Genomic DNA, 20,004 nt, shown 5'->3' with positions numbered 1-20,004 from the left:
TATAGTATGTTTTAATCAAGTGAGTATGTAAGAATTCTCTACAGCAAGCATTATGTTATTAAACTCATTACACATTTTGTTGTAAAAAAATAGACATTTAGGTTGCTTTCACATCTTAGCTACTGTGAATAGCACTGCAAAGAACATGAGACTGCTAATATTTCTTAAAGATTCTGATTATAATTCTTTTAGGTAACATATGGTTGTTTTATTTTTAATTTTTTGAGTAGTCTCTATACTGTTTTCCATAGAGACTGCATTATTTTGCACTCCCACCAACAGTACCAATTTCTTCACATCCTTGCCAACATTTGTTTTTTGGTTATTTTAAATAATGACCATCCTAGTAAATGTGAGGTGAAATTTCATTGTAGTTTTATCTTGCATTTCGCTGATGGTTAGTGATGTTGAGCATCTTTTCATGTGCCTGTTGGCCATCTGTATGTCTTCTTTGGAAAAATGTCTATTTAAGTCTTTAGCACAATGGAAGATGGCAAGACAGAGAAAGAGGGACAAAAGAATTATAAGACAAACAGAAAACAGTTTTTTTAAATGACAATAGTAAATAATTCCTTATAAGTAATTACTTTAAATGTAAATGGATTCAACTCAAAAGACATAGAGTGGCTGAAGGAGTGATAAACAAGGTTGAACTATATGCTGTCTATAGAAGGCCAACTTTAGATTTAAGGACACACAAAGGTGAAAGTAAAGGGATGGAAAAAGATATTCCATGCAAATGGTAATGGAAAGGGAGCAGAGTGGCTATACATATATCAGACCAAATAGATTTTAAGACAAAAACTGTGAGAAGAGATAACGAAGGACATCACATAAAGATAAAAGAATCAATGCACATGGAAGACATAACATCTATAAATATATAGGCACCTCACATCAGAGCACCTAAATGTATAAAAACAGACATTGCCGGGGGAAGGATATAGCTCAATGGTAGAGCGCATGCTTAGCATGCGTGAGGTTCTGGGTTCAATCCCCAGTACTTCCATTAAAACAAATAAATAAGTAAATCTAATGACCCCCCCCCAAATAAAAGGGACATTGCCAAAACTGAAGAGAGAAGTAGACAACAATACAGTAAGAGTAAAAGACTTCAATACCCCAGCTTTACTAATAGATAGATCAACTAGACAATCAACAAAAAATAATGGATTCAGATAACACCATAGACCAAATGAACCTAACACACACACACACACAGAACTTTCAACCCAACAATAGAATATATGTTCTTCTAAAGCACCCATGCAACATTCTCCAGAGTGGATCACATGTTAGATCACAAAACAAGTCTTAACAAGTTTATGACTGAAATCATACCAAGTATCTTTTCTGACCACAATGGAATGAAACTAGAAATAAACAGCATAAATGATGAAAGTGTATATAATAAACATTTTTTAATTAAAAAATAAAACAAAAATAAATCAATAGTGGAAAGAAAACTGGAAGATCCATAAATACATGAAAATTAAACAATACACTTTTGTACAACCAATGAATCAAAGAACAAACCAAAAGGGAAATTTAAAACTATCTTGAGACAAATGAAAACAAAAATACAACATATTAAAACTTATGGGATATCACAAAAGCAGTATTAAGAGGGAAATTTATAGTGAAAAAACCTACATTAAAGAAGAACAATCTCAAACAACCAAACCTTACACCTCAAATAACTATAAAAAGAACAAACTAAAGAATAAACATGATTAAACTAGTTTGTGTAGATGCAGCCTAAGACAAAATGTGAGCAAAACCAAAATACCAGAACAATTTGTCTATCTGACATAAAACATCTTTATTAAAATTTACATTTTTATCTTGATATTTGGTTTTCAAATCTGCATATGTGTAGATTGGATTATTGTCTTATTTTAAATTTTCTCTCACATGCACATTTTGTGTCTGTTAAGACAAATATTCCTTCTTTTCTCTTCCAGTTTAGTTGACACACAGCACTGTATAATTTTAAGGTGTACTGCATAATGATTTGGCTTACATACACCATGAAATAATTATCACAGTAAGTTTAGTGAACATCCATTACCTCATACTGATACAAAATTAAAGAAATAGAATAGTGTTGCTGGGTAGAGTATGGGTAGAGTCTTACTAGGTTGCAGGTTTCTCTCTCTCAGGACTTTAAATATATCTTGCCACTCTTTTCTGGCCTGCAACGTTTCTGTAGAGAAATCAGCCAATAGCCTTATGAGGGTCCCCTTGTAACTAACTCTTTGTTTTTCTCTGCTGCCTTCAAAATCTTCTCTTTATCTTTAACTATTTTAATTGTAATATGTCTTGATGTAGGTATGTTTGGGACCCTCTGTGCTTCCTGTACCTGGAGATCGGTTTCCTTCTTTGAGGTTTGGGAAGTTTTCAGCCATAATTTCTTCAAATACATTTTTGATCCTCTTTTCTCTTTCTTCTCCTTCTGGGATCCCTATTATGTGTAGGTTGGCACTCTTTATATTATCTCATAGATCTCTTACATTGCCTTCTTTCTTTTTTCCATTTGTTTTTCTGTCTGCTGTTCTGATTGGGTGATTTCCATTATTCTATCTTCCAGATCACTTATTCATTCTTCTGCTTTATTTAGTCTGCTATTTATTGCCTTTAGCTCAGCTTTTGTCTTGGCAAATGAGTTTTCTAATTTTAATTGGTTCCTCTTTATAGTTTCTAGTTCCTTGTTACAGTGATCTGCATTTCTATTGATAGCCTTTCTTAATTCCTTCAGTATTTTTATTATCTTCGTTTTGAACTCAGGATCTGGTAGCCTGGAGAAGTCTGTTTCATTGTTCTTTCAGGGGATTTCTCTTGTTCTTTTAATTGGCAGTAGTTCCTCTGCTTCTTCATTTTACTTATATTTCTCTGACTATGAATTTAGGAGTAACAGTTATCTACTGTGGTCTCAAAGGGCTATTTATATGTGGGAGCGTCCCCCTGTAGCCTGCATGCATCTGATATTTTTGTCACAAGGGCTGTTTTTAGTGTGGATGGCTGCCATGTCTTTCCTCTGTGTGTGCTGGCTGCTATACCCTTGATAGGGGGTGTAATTGTGGGACTAGAGCCTGCACTGAATGTTAAGTGGGGCCTCCTTTTTGCTCTGTGGTTGTCACAGCCCTGCCAGGGTCCAGGTTTGTTTCCTGGTTGTGAGTAGAAGTCCCCAGATCCATTTCTGAGCTGCTGTGTGAGGTAAGCAGGACTGAAGCATTCCTACTAGAAGAGGAGCCACTGAGTAATCCTCCACAGGAGATGTCCACTGTGAAGTGCCTTCTGTGGTGCCACCTGTCACCCACTGTGTGGGCTCCCAATGTATGCTGGCATTGGTGCTGCCCTTGGGTGCCCCTCAGCCATGGGGATGCAGGCAGTCTGCCCTGGTGTCCCTCAGGCACTGTGCTCACAAGGCCAACAGCGCAGATCTGCTGAAGTCAGGCACCAGGACCCACCATAGTCAAAAATTGTTGCACACCTGGATCTACCATGGGCTATAAGGTCAGCCCTGACCCCAGCCCTGCTTCCTCATGCATGCACCTACTATTAACACCAGACCTGTCCCAGCTGGGCAACAGTATTCTGCTCAGTTGTCCTGCATGTGTGAGTTTACAAAGGCACTGATGGCATGAATCCACCAAATCCACCTGGGACACAGCTCAAATTTCAGCCCTGCTTCTAAAGTTGTGTGACCCCTGGGAATAGGCTCAGATATCAACCCTGCCTCAGCTTGGGGGAAACCACCAGTGATTGCACTCTTCCAAAGCAAGCCAGGAGACTTCTATGGCAGGGTCCCACTCCTCCCTTCATGAGTGCACATTAACAATGGGGCTTTTATGGCAGGACCATCCCCTGTGAGCCGCTGAGAAGGAGGCTGCTATGGTGCGGTCCTGCCCCTCCCCTCGTGCATACCAACAATGGGGCTTTCCCTGGCGGACCTGGGATCCTTTGCACACACTCCCAGTTTCAGCCTGTACCACTCTCCAACCCCTTCAAGCTGTCTCTGTGCATCCAACCCCAGTCATCTCCCCAGGTATGTCTTCTAAAGCTCGAGCCTCAGCACTCAGTCCCAGCATGCACAAATAGGCTTATGTCTCTGGCTGGGGATTGCACATATCCTCTGTGTCAGTCCCTCTGTTCTGCCTGCTCTCCTCCAAGCCTCTGAAGCTCCCCTTCTATCCCAACTGATCCCTCCTTTGGTGAAGGTGCTTACCAGGGTGAGTGCACTTTTCTTTCCGTGCTCCCTCCCCAGGGTGCAAGGCCCATCCCAATTCTTTTTTTTCTTCCTACCCAGTTACGTGGAGGTTTGTCTTGTAGCTTTACTTGTATGAGATCTTCCGCCAGAGTTCAGTATGTATTCTGTGAGAATTGTTCCACATATAGATGTATTTTTGATGCATTTGTCAGAGGTAATCTCTGTGTCCTTCTATTCTCCCATCTTGAATCCCCTCTTCTACAAGTGCTTTTTTGATCCCACCAGAAAACTTCCTAAAGTGAAGAAAAGATTTAAAGGGGAAAAAATCAGAAAGTAGAGAAAAGAGGACATCAGACAAAAAATATGAGCAAAATTTTAGAAGCTGTGAAAGAGATGGACCTGTAGTAACTTCTGAGCAGACCACAGAAACTGAACATCAAGCCTTCAAGAAACAAATTGTAGAACCTTAAAAGATTGAGGAACTAGAAGTATCTTCCAAGTCAGAGAGAAAAATATGAGTCTGATTACTGGAGGATTCATGGAAAGTACCTGAAAAACAGCATTTAATCACCCTTTATATTTTGTGCCATCTGAAACTGCTAGGGTTCCCACATCAGGGTCAACATCAACCCCAGTTTTCTTCACATCCTCACTCTGTTTTACTGGTATCTGTAGCAGCCATTGCACCTCATCCTACAACAGTCAGTTCTTTTATTCTATGGACACTAGGGTAGGGGAAGGTTAATAAATGTTTATTTAAAAAATTCAACTACCAAGAAAAAAAGGACCAGAGAAATCTAGATCTTCTCTTCTTAGGACTAGTGGATCAGTCAATCAAAAGGCATGGCAGAGTGGAAAGGACTGGGTAAGAGTGGGGAGTACCAAACACCTGTCAAAAGCTATGCAATGGTTTTAAAAACTTCTCTGAAGAAGACTGGAGCACCTGCTGCACATGTTGAATCTTATCTCTGCTTCTTCAGAATTATTCTGTTTCTCTGAAGGTAAAACCCATATTTAACCACTTAACTTCTGCTGAAATAATTTCTACCTTACTGAAGACAGATATTGTTGGGGAACCCAGGGCCACATTTTGTCTTTCCTCAACTTTGAGAGGAGGTGCTGAAATCCATCCCTCACTCCTCAACCAATGATAAATCTAACTACAAAAACATTCAAGGTACCTTGTATTGGTATCTTCAGGGGAACAAAGAAGAGGTTCTCTGGCACATTGCACAGCAAAACCTCATCAAACTCCTTTCATTAGACACTCTTGCCTGCCTTCCCTGAGCCTCATGAGATAAACAAGCATCAGCTCCTGCCCTTCCTGAACAATCTCCTTCTCTCCAAATCTTTATCCTAAACGGAGCCATTTAACTCCCTCAGCTTCTCATGACTGAATCATCACACATTATTGCTCTGTTCAGAACAAAGAGGATCCTTCTTTATAATCCCTCCTCTTTAAAATATGGGAGAGTTGTATGTAATTATTTTTTTCGCTGTCACATTGATTTTCTCATTTCCTTCTCATAACTTCCAATATAGTTCCTCCTCACCACAGGGATTTTCAGTCATGGCCCACAGTGTCTCTTTTGAACAGATTGTGCAGGCTGCACTGTGGTTACTGCCTGGAGCCAGCAATTTCACCAAGTCCCTCTTTTTTGTCCACGAAATATCAAGGTGTTCATTGCTGCCTAGTCTTGGCAAGATCAGAGATGCTTACCTAAAAAGACTTATTTCACATCAATTTTTACTAAGGTTTAGGGTGACGCCAAGTTTTGGGGTTTTCTAGACAAAAGAAAAGGGTGGAGGGGGCAGCCATGTTTCTTAAGCCCATTCCTAAGACCCCCAGAGAGTGAACATTCAGAAGCCTGGTTCCTGAATTGTGAAATGTGGGGCAGAGAATGTGCATTTGAGGTAGATTTCTGGGGAATGACTGTCCTGGGTTATTAATTTATTCTTTTATCCAATCAATAATTATTTTAACAGATTTTTTATGTATAATTGATATGAAATCAATTGTACATATCTAAGTTTTGATACATTCATGCACCCATGATATCATAACCACTATGAACATAATGAACATATTAATTACCCACCAAATTCTTCATGCCCAATTTTTAAATTTCTCTAGACTCCCTCCTGCAAACCCTCCACCATCCCAGACTATCACTGTTTTGATTTCAGTTACTATAAATCAGTTTGCATGTTCTGGAGCTTTATATAAATGGAAGAATACAGTTCATACTAATTTTCTTTCAGATTTTTTGATTTTGCATAATTGTTTTGAGATTCATTCATGTTGTTAAGTGTATCAATATTTTTGTTATTTTTACTAATGAGTTTATTACTTTTACTAATGAGTAGCATTCCACAATTTGTTTTTCCATTCAGCAAGTGGTAAATGTTTCAGATGTTTCTAGATTTGAGATATTATGAATAAAGCTGTTACAAAACTCATGTACAAGTCTTTGGGTGGACTTATGCTTTCATTTATCTTGGATAATTATCTAGGAGTAGAACAAGTAGATTATGTGATAGATCTAAGTTTAATTTTTTTTAAACTTCCAAACTGTTCTTCAAAGTGTTTGTATCATTTTACATTCCCATTCAACCAATGATTATTGAGATTCTACTATGTTCTAGGCATTCTTCTAGATTCTAAGGATCTAGTATTGAACATAGCAGACAAATATGCAAGTGTTCATTCAGCAGATCTGGCAGGGGTCACAAGGTTGTCTCCAGGATGCAACCTCTGAGATTGAATTTAGCATGCTGGATGTTTATTACAGAGTGCTACAGGGATCAAAACCTGTAGAATGGAGGAGGAAGAAGTAGGATTGGGCCAAGGGAAAAATTAGTCTATTATGCCAGCCTAGTGATAGCTTTTGCTCACCCTGTGTGGAGCTGTGGAGCTAAAATGTTCCACCAGATTTGTCAAGCATTGGGCCTAAATGGCTGAGCCTTTATATCCTACCCCCATCAGTAAGGAACACCATAAGGAGGGCATAACTATGGACAAGACAGCTGTATGCACCAGAGGTTATCCCTGAAACTACTGACAGCTGAAGGCTATCTGTTACTATGCCAGCAAGATGGGCACAAGTCCTTCCTTGAAGGGAGAATCTAGGCAGCATAATTCTGTGTTCATCACAGTCTACCTTTGCTCTGATTGGATCTCTTTCTACATCTATAGGGAATAGATTTTCTAGGATCCAATGGGTCTATATTACTGAAGGAAAGTTAGGAGATAATCATTACCAGCCTATACTTTTGCAGATGGTCTTGTGGAGAACTAATACTCATCTCCTTCTGCTATTCATTCTAGATTCCCTTCATCTTCAACTCACATCTGATAATGTTAATGTGTTATGAGTGGCATTATCCAGACCCCTGTCCCTCATCACTTTACCCTTCCCTGGACTGGGGTTCTCCCTTGGTTTTTTTTCCTGTTAAAACTGGGCAGAGAAATACCAAGAAGCACTCATTAGATCACTTGGGAGCCAAACATATTTCTCCCTGCCCCCCTGTGTAATAATATCTTTACCCTCTCCTGATAATCAGAGTCAATTACCTCTGCCAGTATGGGGGCTCTTTTTTCTGCAGGATGATTGATGGACACAAGGAGAACAAAATTCACAAGTGGCATTTGTAGCTTATAATTCAATATCTCAGAATTCTAGGAACCAGGCACTCAAATTTCTCCAACCAGAATTAATTGAAATGATGGCAAATGAGATCACTCCTGCTCATACCTCTTGTTTTCCAGATTCATGTATTATTCCTTTTAAGGACCAGAACCACACAAAAGTCTCACTCGTGGTGTATGCTGAGTCCTAGAGGATGAGTCCAAATGCTACTAAAATATTGCCTTCAAACAGAACTTTACTTAGGCCTTCAGTAGTTCACGCCAATCCTCTCCCAGGCAGCAACTTCTGGATGATGCAGAATGCCAAATGACTAGTGAATTCCGTGTTCATTTGTCCATTTCCACATGTTGTTGCTTTATAGTGGGTCTCCTCATCTAATGTGGTGTTTTCTGGGAATCCCATGCCAGACAGTGGATCTAACATTCTGTATGCTCTCAGATAAAGGTGATGGCTGAGACCCTGAAGGCAAAAAATTACCTGGAGTATATGTATTTTCCTCTAAAAAGACTCACTGTCTTCTTCAGAGTGAAAAGGGACAATTTATACAACTAGTCCCCATGTTTGGGGACCAACAATAGTTTCTGTTGCTAGAAGGTTAGACATTCAACAGTAGCAAAGCTATATCTACTTAGGTAAGTCAAGACCCAGGCATAGCCTCCATCTCTCACAACATGGTCACTTTGTACTTGTTTTGTTTTCATAAATATGGATAAACAAGTTATTAAAATTGTATTAACCCAAGGACCTTGTGTATATGCCCCTCCCATGTGTATTAGTTACTAAGGCTTCCTCCAATCCTTAGATGAACTCATGCTTCCAATAAAATTCTCATTTTCTCTGGATTAAAACAAATGTCTTATGCTTCTTAATGGGGCTTACCAACATGAAGTGATTTAAAATATCTTAAAGGCAGGAAATCTCTCTCTTCTCATGTCAAAAAATATAATTAGAGGAGATAAACGGCTACTGAGTACTTGCTTTGCTAGTTCTTCATTTGTCCTAGAGTTCCCTATCCTCTAATGAAGTGGTAACCAGCAAATCCTGCAAATTACTACATGTTCATGTTAGCAGAGTGTTGACTTTCATATATCCTAAAGATATCTCTTTTGGGAAATTTATGTGCATTTTTATCACTCATATTCCAAAGATAATTACAAATATTTTAAGCCAAAGTAGTGAATAATTATGGGCATTTCAGTTTGGTGAGATATTTGGGGACAAGAAAATCTTATCATACCCTAGCCTGACTTCTCCCTTGACCTATGTTGATGGCAAGCCTCCTGCCCCAAATGTATTTGCATTAGAACTAAGCATTTCCCAATGGATATCCTCACCAAAGCCACAACCTTCAAGAACTGTTCCAATCACTGAAACTTATCCTTTACCTCTTTATATCTTTCCCTAACTTATGTGTATGCATTTCTTTCTCTCTAAAAACATGATGAGCTTCATGAAGAAAGTGACAGTGTTTTCAAAAGCCTTCCTATCAATGATCTATACATTGATTGTAGTGGTTATAAGTGTGAATGCATTTATCTAAATTCACCTAAAATGGATACATTATGTTGAACATAAATTATAGCTCAGTAAGATTGGTTTTTAATATGCCTTTGTATCCCTTTTAGAATCTAGAGCTGTATCCTGCTCATATGTGGAATCAAAACGTATTTTCTGAATTATTCTGTTAAGCTGCACAGTGAAGTTTTTGTCTGTTTGATAACTTGCTTGTTTTTTGTTTTGTTTTGTTTTGTTTTGTTTTGCCACAGCCAAGACTATTTTCAGGAGCTCCCGACTTATATACCCAAACATATGGCTCCACTCAGATATTCCAAAGGCTTCACAAACAACATGGTTAAAACAGAACTGTCAATTTCCAGTCATTGCACCAAACTTGGTCCTCCACTCACTCCCCCAGCTGAGAAAACCACCTGAACTCAGCTGCAAAGATCCACATTCCAAGAGACACACTTAATTCCTTAATATCCCTTACCACAAACATGGACTTCATTAACATTCAGAATTTCTAGGATACATCCCATTTCAAAACCTTTCTCACCCCTTCCATTGCTAAAACCCTTGTCTATGAGACTGTAACTTTTCACTCTCATGTCTGTAGCAGCATCCTAATTCATCTCCATGATCTTATGGTAGCTCTATTTCAGTCTGTTCTCCAAAGAACATTTAGAGTGAGCTTTAATAAAGTAGATTATAATATCCTTTCCCTCTTTAAAGTACCCAATGGCTCCATCATAATAAGAACAAAACCCAAAGTCCTTACAAGGGCTCACAAAACCTTTTGCTACTGGGCCCTTCTTACCATTTTAACCTCATTTACTAACACTGTACTCTCAATACACACTGGCAGACAAGCTGTTTTCTAAAAGTGCTAAGTTTGCTCACATCTTAGGGCTTTCTTCTTGCTGTTCCCTGTGTCTAGAGGGCTCAGCTCCTATATCTTCCCACTGCTGACTATTACTTACTATTTGAGTATTAGAACAAAGTCACATCTTCAGAAAATCCTGCCTTACCTTTCCCACCCTAGTCATTCTGTGTCACATTTCCCTATATTATTTTCTTAATAGCGCTTAATTCTTGAGTGTATCAACCCCTCTAGAATGTAAGCTCCATGAGAACCATGGCCTTGTCTGTCAGGTTCTCTGAATTATCTCCAGTGCCTATAACAATACCTCTCATTTCATTGGTAACCAATAAGTATTTGTTGAATGAATGAATGAGTGTTTGACATGGATTAAACATATGAATGCTGAGTTGTGATAACCCAAGCATGGTCTGGAACAGGGGATTTGGGAGGATGGGATAATGACCCCAGGTCTCTCTGAAGCAGCACTTTTGTTATAACCCATGAAAATTGTTAGAAAATTGAGTAGAAAGAACACAGTAATTGAGGTAGTGCTTCTAGCTGCCTTGGGTATAAAAGTATACCATATATTTTATACTAATTCTTCTTTCTTAATAAAAGAATCCCAAATTTATTTGGTAAAGTATGTTCCCAGTAAAAGACCATCTTTATAGCCTCCTTTGCAGCTAAATATGGTCACATGACCAACTTCTGCCCAATGAGGTGATTGTAGAAGTGTTGTTTAGTAGTTCCAGGAAAGTAGCTAAAAGGGAGTTGAATTTCTCAGAGCAAGATATTTCTCATACCGTCTGTTAGGATGGGCCCAATACAATATGCTTGATATCTTTATAAGAGGAGTTTGGGATACACAAAGAGATACCAGGGGTGCAAATGCATAGAGGGACAACCTTGTGAAGAGGCAGCAAGAGGGTGGTCATCTTCAAGCCAAGGAAAGAGGCCTCAGAAGAAACCAAACCTGTGGACACTTGTATCTTGGACTCTCAGCCTTTAGAACTGTGAGAAATAAATTTCTGTTGTTTAGGCCACTCAGTCTGTGGTATCCTGTTACGGCAGCCCTAGCAAACTAATACACCAGCAAACAACATTTTCAATTCTGACAGCTCACTAGAATCTGCTGAGGAGAACCTTAAGGATATTGAAGACTGAACTTACCCCTAGAGATTCTGATTCAGTTGGCTGAGTCTGAGCATTGGAGGGGATTCTAATGGATATCCAGACTTGAAGACCACAAGTCTAGGAGAATAGTTTTTTGCATCCCATTGAGAAGCCTGACAGTGATGAATCTAGCATTACATATAAGGCATTCCCTGCCCCCATATCTCCTTCCTTCCACTGTTTTTCTCCAATCCCACATCTCCCTTGTTTTCCTGTTTTATCTAGATCTCCACAGATGGACCCAGAGATTCTCCCACCTCTCAGTGTTGTTCCAAATCCAAGTTCAATTCTAATTTGAGGCACATTTAGAAGCTTCAGCCCCACTTTTGCCCTCCCAGTCAAGAAAAGTGAGTCTCGTGGGGCCTCACATTCTCTTATTCTGCCTGTTAGCTTGAGCCAGGGCTGACCTCTAGATACACTTTCTTGCCTCTTAATACAATTATAAAATGGGCAAGGGAGGTGAACAGACATTTTACTGAGAGCAAATAGGCATGGGAAAAGGTATTCAACATCTTTAGTCATCATGGAAATGTGAATTAAAAGCAAAATAAAATATTAAACCCACTTATCAGAATAGCTGAAAAGAATACTGACAACACTAAACACAGGCAAGGCTATGGATAAACTGAGTCACTCATACATTGCCAATGGGAACGCAAAATGGTACAGGCACTCTGTAAAACAATTTGGCAAAACAATGTTTCAAAACTAATCATGCAATTACCATATGATACAGCAATTGCACTCAGGGCAATTTACCCAGAGAAATGAAAATATATGTTTACACATAAATCTGTACATAAATGTTCATAAGTTTTATTCATAATGGTTAAAAAAAGTGGAAATTGCCTAAATGTCCTTCAGCAGAGGAATGGCTAAACAAACTACGGTACATTCATACCATAGAATACTATACAGAAATAAAAAAGAATAGACTATGGATACACTTAACAACTTGGATGGAGCTCAGGGCATTTATGCTGAGTGAAAGAAATCCATTCCTAAAGGTTATATACTATATAACTCCATTTATATGACATTTATGAAATTGTAATAGTGTTTAGGGATGTGGGACCAGGGAGAAGGTGGATATGGCTATAAAGTCTAGCATGAGGGAAACTTGAGATGGAATAGTTTTGTACCTTGTTTGTAGTGATAGTTACAAAGTCTACATAGATGGTAAAAGTGCATGTAATTTTATGTACATATTTATATGTATATATATTTATATATTTATATATATGCACATATATACACACACATATATATACATAAATATATATATATACACACACACACAGAGGCATGTTCCTTGGCTGGTACCTATGCCCCTCCCACAAGCCCACCTTTGGGGAGATTATCCACCATCTTCATGACATTTGGACGTTTCCCTGCAACTCAGGGACAGTTTCACGTTTACCCTTTACAACAGCCCAAGGAGTGGACAATCTGAAATCCACTGTCATAGGAAGACACTGAGTCGCACAGAGGCCACGTGACTTGACCAAGGTCACATAGCCAATGAGTGCTGGGACCAAGGAGAGAAGCCACATTCCAGTTCCAGAGCCCATGCCCTTCTTAACCACTAGGCTAGACTGCTCCTTGGATCTACCTGCTGGCTTTCCACAGTATTGAGAAAACCTAAGGTGGGCACCACCACATTCCCACACCCCTGAGCCCAGGCTGGGATGGGGGTTCCCACCCACCACACGGCACTCACCTGGAATAGCTGGCAGGGGTAGTGATAAAGGTCCAGGTGAAGGCACGAACAGAACCCTGAGACCTTCCTTCCAATTCAACGACAAACAACAAACTTCAGTACCCCCGAGAGCCCCACCTGCTTTACACGCTCACACAGGGGTCTGCAGGCAGAGTCTGACTGGATACTCATGCTGAGGGGACAGGTGCTCACTGGGGGCCAGGGTGTCAGGAATGCGGAGGGCAGCTATAGGAGCAATCTGATCCCGGGGACAGGACCTCTGCTGTGTGCGGGCCTGTGACAACCACTTCACCAGTTCATTGATGTATTTGTCACTGCTGCCCAAGATATGGATGCTAATACCTCATTTTGCAAATGAGGAAACTGAGAGGTTAAGTAATGGTCCCAGGATCTCAGAGGAAGGCTCTGGGATGAGAGCCATCAAACTCCACAGCCTGTGTCCCTAACGCCCAGGGTGTGCAGGGCAGACAGGCATGAACGCAGGTCAGACCTGGGTCCTTTGTGGGAAGAGCGAGGGCTGGAGAACACAGAGGGACCGGGAAGAGAAGGAGAGGGATCGGGGTGGCTGGGAGGGTGCTGAGAGGGAGCCCGGCCAGGGGGACGGAGGAGTGGGGCATCTGGGGACGGGGGTCTACACACACTCACCTTCCTTGAACACCCCATTGACAGAGAAGCAGAGCATCGCGTTCTGAAAGGGAAGAGCCCAGGCGCTCAGTCACCACCTAAACCTCCTACCCATCTGCGGCTCCCGGTCCTGCCCAAGATGGAAGCAGGCGCTCACCGTGTGGAGCCACATGTCCACCACGAAGGAGCTGAGGTCATGCTGAGTTTTGGGCAACAGGCAGAGGGAGCGCACAATGTCACGTTTTGTGTGTTTCAGCAGCTGGACCCGCAGGTCTGTGGGGGGAGGAGAAGCGAGGGAAGGTCAGGGGCTGCCATGCCCTGGGCCCTAGGACTGACCCCTTCCCGCCCCCTTTCCCGCCCCGCCTCCTCGTCACACACTCACAGGGGTCCTTGAGCTTCTTCATATTCCTGCTGTCCTTGACGTACTCCCGCAAGCTGTTCCTGGGAGAAAAAGAGAAGCAGGAGGAGGTGGGCCGGCCCCAGTGTGGGGGTTTGCAGGAGCTGCCCTGCGTCTGCTGGGGAGCCACACGGCCCAGGAGCAGAGTGTGAGCTGTGATACTCACGGGGCTGGGTCCTCGGGGTTGAAGGGAATGGTCAGGGAGAAGCAGGCCTCGTCGTGATAAGCAACCAGGAGATCCTGTCGGTCTCCAGAGTCGTGGATCAAGTAATACCTGTCGGGGAGCCATGAGCACAGTCTGTCTCTGTGGTCCGGACCTCAAATGAGGCTTGGAAACTCCCGTGAGCAGAGCTGAGCTTGGGTGGCCTCAGCTGTCCCAGCCCTCCCCTTCCTCAGGTTGCCAGCAGTACTCACTGCTGCAGGAATTGCAGGATCAGACTCTTCAGCTCATCAGATCCAAAGAAGCTTCCCTGGAATCAAAACAGTCCTCAGCACCAGGGCTGATACCCTCTCCTCACGCACCACCCAAAGCCCTGCTTGATTCTCCGTGCTCACCTCGCAGGCTGGTAAGCTCTTATGGGTGTCCACACCTAACTTAGCTGGTGGGGGTGTCTCCTGGCCATCCTGTGAGAAGGAAGAGGAAGTCAGTGGTGCAGACCAAGAGGCACTTCTGGACGATCAAGGAAAAGGACGGGCCCAGGAGGGTGAGGGTCAGAGGTCAAGTGCGGAAGGGCCCTGGAAAATCTGAGGGCTGGAGTACACTTCGGGTCATCACCCTGAGGTCCCTGAAGGCTGTGGCAGACGTGGTCGAAGAAGACCCAGAGCTGTTGTGAGCTTCCCACAGAGGCTGTACCCTCCCCCTGCCCCCAGAACGTTTAAGGGTCAGGTTCAAAAATGGAACTCAGGCAAGACCTAAAGGGTTCAGAGTAGTTTGTGGGTGGTGTCAGTGTCAGTTAGAGGAGTCAGTGATTGAGGAATACACTTACCAAGCGTAATAACTTGGGGAACAATTCCAGGATGGAGCTGCCAAGATGAAAAGTCAGTGAAACTGGAAAGCGGTCTCTTCTCACGGGAGCAAGTACACTTACAGCAGACACAGTCCAGTGTGTCCACCTACACTTCCCGGCCCTGGGCACCGCCCCCAAGGACTGGCACACCAGAAGAGTGTTCTCTACCTGCCTGCCTCCCTCCATCCCTCTCCTTCCACTCCTTCCCTCCTGGGTACCTCCCACCTAGACTGCCCTGACTCTGTTCTCCAGGTGCCACAAGAAGCAACAAGGAAGCAGGCTTCCTTCCCCTCCCTCCCTTCCTGCAGGTCCCCACTGTAGGCTTTGGAGGGAAGAGGGAATGAGGTTGGAGCCAGGGGCTCTTCATCCTTCCTGGGGGTCCTGCATCCTGCCAACACAAGGACACCCACCAGGGATGGCCCAGGATGCTGGGCCAAGGAGGTTAGTGAGGCAGGGAGGGAAATGGAGGGGGATTAAGACAGAAAATGAGTGAAGGATGAAGAAGAGAAGACAGAGACATAGGGGCCTAGAGACAAGGGAGAGAAAGCAAAGTGAAGGGAAGGGAAAGAACCTCTCCCATGGTTTGGGGTGGGGGATCAGGGAAGAATAGAGAAGAAAGGGGAACCGGCTCCCCTGCTGCAGCCCTTTCCTTCACCTGCCCCCGAATGTCCCAGGCACCTGAAGTATGGATGGAAACCATATAGAAGTTGGGCTGGGGGCCTGCTGGATGCTGGTTGAACCTTTGTCGCCTATGTGACACAGAGAGGATAGCATAGGGCCTGTGGCCCTCCGAGAAGACCAAGACTGGTGCTTTTTGCAAACAGACACTGTCAGGAATAGTTCAGGTGACAGAGGGTACATCTGACCTTATGTTGGTTGACTTATCAGGGTAGGTGGTGCACAAAGGGTTTTTTTCTGCACACATTCCATCTTGTTCCAGCCTCTGGCCCTTGTCCAACTCCCCTGAAGACTTTACCTGTAATTATGTGGAGGAACCACATGAACCAGAGAAAATAGAGCCAGGATGGTACTGCACCCCCGTCCCTTCCTTTTCCAACAAATCCACTTCCCTTCCTCTGTCACCTTCCCATGAGCCCTCCCATCTCCTCTTCAAAGAGGGATCTGGGTACCACACCTCACCTCACTGCTGGAGACGTTCAAATTCTTTATGTCAGAAGTATTCTGCATAGAATTTGCCCGGCCGTCCAGCTGGTAGGGTTTCTTGTTGCTCAGATCCAAGGACAAAATCTATGATGGAGAAAGAGAGTGAGGACCCCAACAGGGGATGTTCGAGGCCAATCTGCCTCTTCTGCCTAATCTGTCCCACCCTCACCATCAGTCCCAACATTGGGCCTAAGTCCTCACCTTGGGCATGTTCTCTCCACGGATCTGCAGAGGGGCAGGCATGCGATATCTCGGATTCCGTGGCATTTCAACATTACAGGTCATCAAGCCTCCAGGAAGCCAGCAGGAGGGAAACAGAAAGCTGAGAGGGTCCTGCCTGCACCAACCCCTCCCAGAGTTACAATCCCGAAGGTCTTTCCCAGGCAGACCCCTCTGCCCTCACCTGCCCTAGAATTACTGCTATAGCCATACCAGATCCAAAGCAGAGTCTCTGGCTGTTAAGAAATGCCTGGGAGGCATCAAACAGTTTGCTCATGGTCAGCTGCAGAGTTAAAGATGGGGTTCAGTGGCTCTGAGTCTGAGGTGTTGATTGGGGGGCAATAGGTGGATCTGTCTGTGGGGCAGAACTTGCGTTCAGTCTGCATTACCTTTATCTGCTCCACCTTTTCTGACTGCAGCTCCTTCCGCATAGAATAGGGTGCATCACAGGGGTCAACAAAGACAGATATCTGTAGAGAGCATAAGAGGGTCTGGGTAAGCACCAGAAATCTGAGCCTTGGGATCAAGCAAGACCATGCCCCTGCCCTGCCCTCTTGTTCCCAGGTGCCCTTGACACACACCCTTTCATTGTTGTCAGTGCAAATCTTGCCACTGACATTCTTCAGAGCAAAGGCAATGTTGGCATTCTCAACAAAGAACTGGGCCTGCATTTTCTTATAATGAAACTACAGGGAGTGACAAGAGAAAGAGAAAATGAGACCAGAGTCATTTCTCATCTGGACCATCCATCTACCCCGTTTCCTCTCATTGGCCTCGACGTCCTCTCTTACTTCAACTGGGGTGAAGGGGACACTGCAGTGCTTCTGAATCAAATTCAGCAGCCACTTCTCCTCATATTTTATGCCAAATGGAATCTGGGGGGCAAAGAAAAAAATGGGAGAGGAAATCGATACAATAGAATATAAGTTTAAGATAAGACCCAACCAGGTCTTCCTTTCAGACTTTTTTTTCAAGCTTTAAATAATTTTTTTACGCTAGGTCGGTATTTGTTATTGCTAAATTTTGTACCAGATGTGGATTTCCTAAATAACGTTTTTCCCCTCAAACACTTTTCTTGAAATAATCAACTTAATATGCTTAACACGTACTTCTTTTTGTAAAGTTCCAAGAGACCCTACCTAAGGCAGACCTGGCCTGCCCCTCTGACAAGGACCCCAGAGACGCAGCCTCCTCCCACACTCAGCCTGAGCCAAACTGAGCTTTGTGGTATGAAGTTGCTCCATCTTGACAGTAGTTTCCTCCTTTGCTTTTAGACAACCTCTCCCATGCTCCCTGCAGTCAGTCTGTTCCCTTCATTCATATTGCTTCTCTGAATCTTCTCTTACATGGCCTAGGATGTTAACTTCTAATAATAACAAGACACATAACCAACTCCTCTGCCCCAGAAAAGTTCATACCATCTCTACCCGATTCCAACACAACTCCCTCTGTTCACCTTCTTCTACGTATTAGGTCCATTTAGTCAGGACACTCACTGTGATCTTGAACCAGCTTCCCATGGTCTCAGCCCGCCTGCTTCTCTCCACTCTTCTCTCTGGAGGCTTCTCCTCTGTCTCCATGTTAACATGAGTTTGGTCTCCTTCCTGAAAATTGCCTCTCCAATGAGAGGGTGGAATGGCATAGGGAGCACTGTGGGGAAGTGGAGACAAGAAAGTGGTCCATATATGCTCAGAAAGTCTTGTAAACATTTTCCCCAATGATACCAGAGCTACAATAAAGTTTACTTAATCATGAACCTGATCCTGTCATTCCTCACTCTTCCAGGTTGGAGAGAAGAACAACACATATTCATTGTTACATTTTTTTTTTTTTTTGCTGTGAGCTACCACAAGATCTCGTATATATATCCCTGTGCTATACAGTATAATCTTGTTTCTCTATTCTGCATATGCCTGTCAGTATCTACAAATTTTGAAATCCCAGTCTGTCCCTTCCCATCCCCTTCCCTTTGGCAACCACAAGTTTGTATTCTATGTATATGAGTCTGTTTCTGTTTTGTATTTATGTTCTTTTTTTTTAGATTCCATATATGAGCAATCTCATATGGTATTTTTCTTTCTCTTTCTGGCTTACTTCGCTTAGAATGTTTTCTTGAAGGATAACACATGTTCATAGCTGGATAGGTCTGTTGTCCGTCCCTGTAGAATCCCAGATGTCTGACAGCCTTCCTTCATTTTGTCTCATCTCTGTCCCCTTCAGTAGAGGCTGGCAGTGTTTCTGCTGATATAACCCCATCTCTATACCTGGCTTCTGCTGAGATGGCTGATTTATGCTAACTAGAACAGCCTCTTTTGTGGCTTATTAAACATACATTGTGCATCTGCTTTAATCATTAAAGAAAAGGGTACATTGTCCAGAAACAAAGTCCATTTGGAAAATAGAGATACATTCTTCCTTTTCTGGGACATCAATGCTAGTACTCCTTCCCTGGCACCAAGGCCATACTGACTTGCTGTGTATGTGCTGATCTGCCTTTTTTGAAATCTTGAATGAATGTACTTCTTTTATATTTGATGTTCGATGTTCTTTTTTCTGACAAGATACAAAACTGTGCTGAAAACCATGCTTCTCTGGAGCAGTTCCTCAGAGCTATCTGAGAGGCTGTCTCCTGGGCTATAGAGGCTCAAATAAAATTCTCCTCTATTCTTCTTATAGATTGGTTTATTGATTAATTTCCATCAACACACACACAGAAAAACACCTTCATAGAAACACACAGAAAGACGTATGACCAAATATCTGGCACCATGGCCCAGCCAAGTGACACATAAAACCAACCATCACAAATGCTGTCAACAAATGCTGCCTGGGAAGTCAAGCTATCCCTGAGAACTCTCCAAGTCAAAAAAAGAAAGGGAAGCCCCTGATATAGTCTTTCACAGAGCTGCCAGACTAGTCAAAGCACACAATTACTATTCTTTGAGATTAAGGTCTGCACTGTTCTCTCTGGCACTTAACAACCTGCACCAGGAATCTTCATGGCTGCTGCTGATCTGAGGGATGAGGGTGGGAATAGAGCTATTTAAAATGCCATAGCTCTCTCTTACTAAAATGTCACAGCTTCTTTCTTCATTAAGCTTTCCCCTAATTTGTTGTAAGATTTTGATTAGATTCCAGAGTTCTGTAAAAGTTGAGTCTGACAGTTTTTGCCAGTTTAGTTCCTTTGTAGATGAACAGGGCCCTGGAGTTTGCTACTCTACCATTTTGAGTGACATCACTTCCCTTAATTTTCATGGACCCCTGAAAGTATCATGAGACCTAGACATTGTGACTACTGTGCTTAATGGAAAAGATGGCCCTGAGGCTACCCAGGGTCTTGGTACCTAGAGGTCATTCTGAGCCAGCTCTTCCCCAGGGATAGCAAACTTCCTGGTCCAGGTCAGCTTCAGTGATCAGAAAAAAAGGGATTCAATTCCTAGCTCTGCCCCTAACTCTACGATCTTGAGTAATGGATATA

General features: G+C 42.7%; 1 pseudogene; it reads right to left on the bottom strand.

The window, feature by feature from the left end:
- Positions 1–4,418: 4,418 nt before the first annotated feature.
- LOC135320256 (nuclear RNA export factor 3-like) lies at positions 4,419–18,169 on the bottom strand (annotated as a pseudogene).
- Positions 18,170–20,004: the final 1,835 nt, after the last annotated feature.

The sequence above is a fragment of the Camelus dromedarius genome, chromosome X, assembly GCF_036321535.1.
Source record: "Camelus dromedarius isolate mCamDro1 chromosome X, mCamDro1.pat, whole genome shotgun sequence".
NCBI lineage: Eukaryota > Metazoa > Chordata > Mammalia > Artiodactyla > Camelidae > Camelus > Camelus dromedarius.
This window is presented reverse-complemented; position numbering and strand designations above follow the sequence as displayed.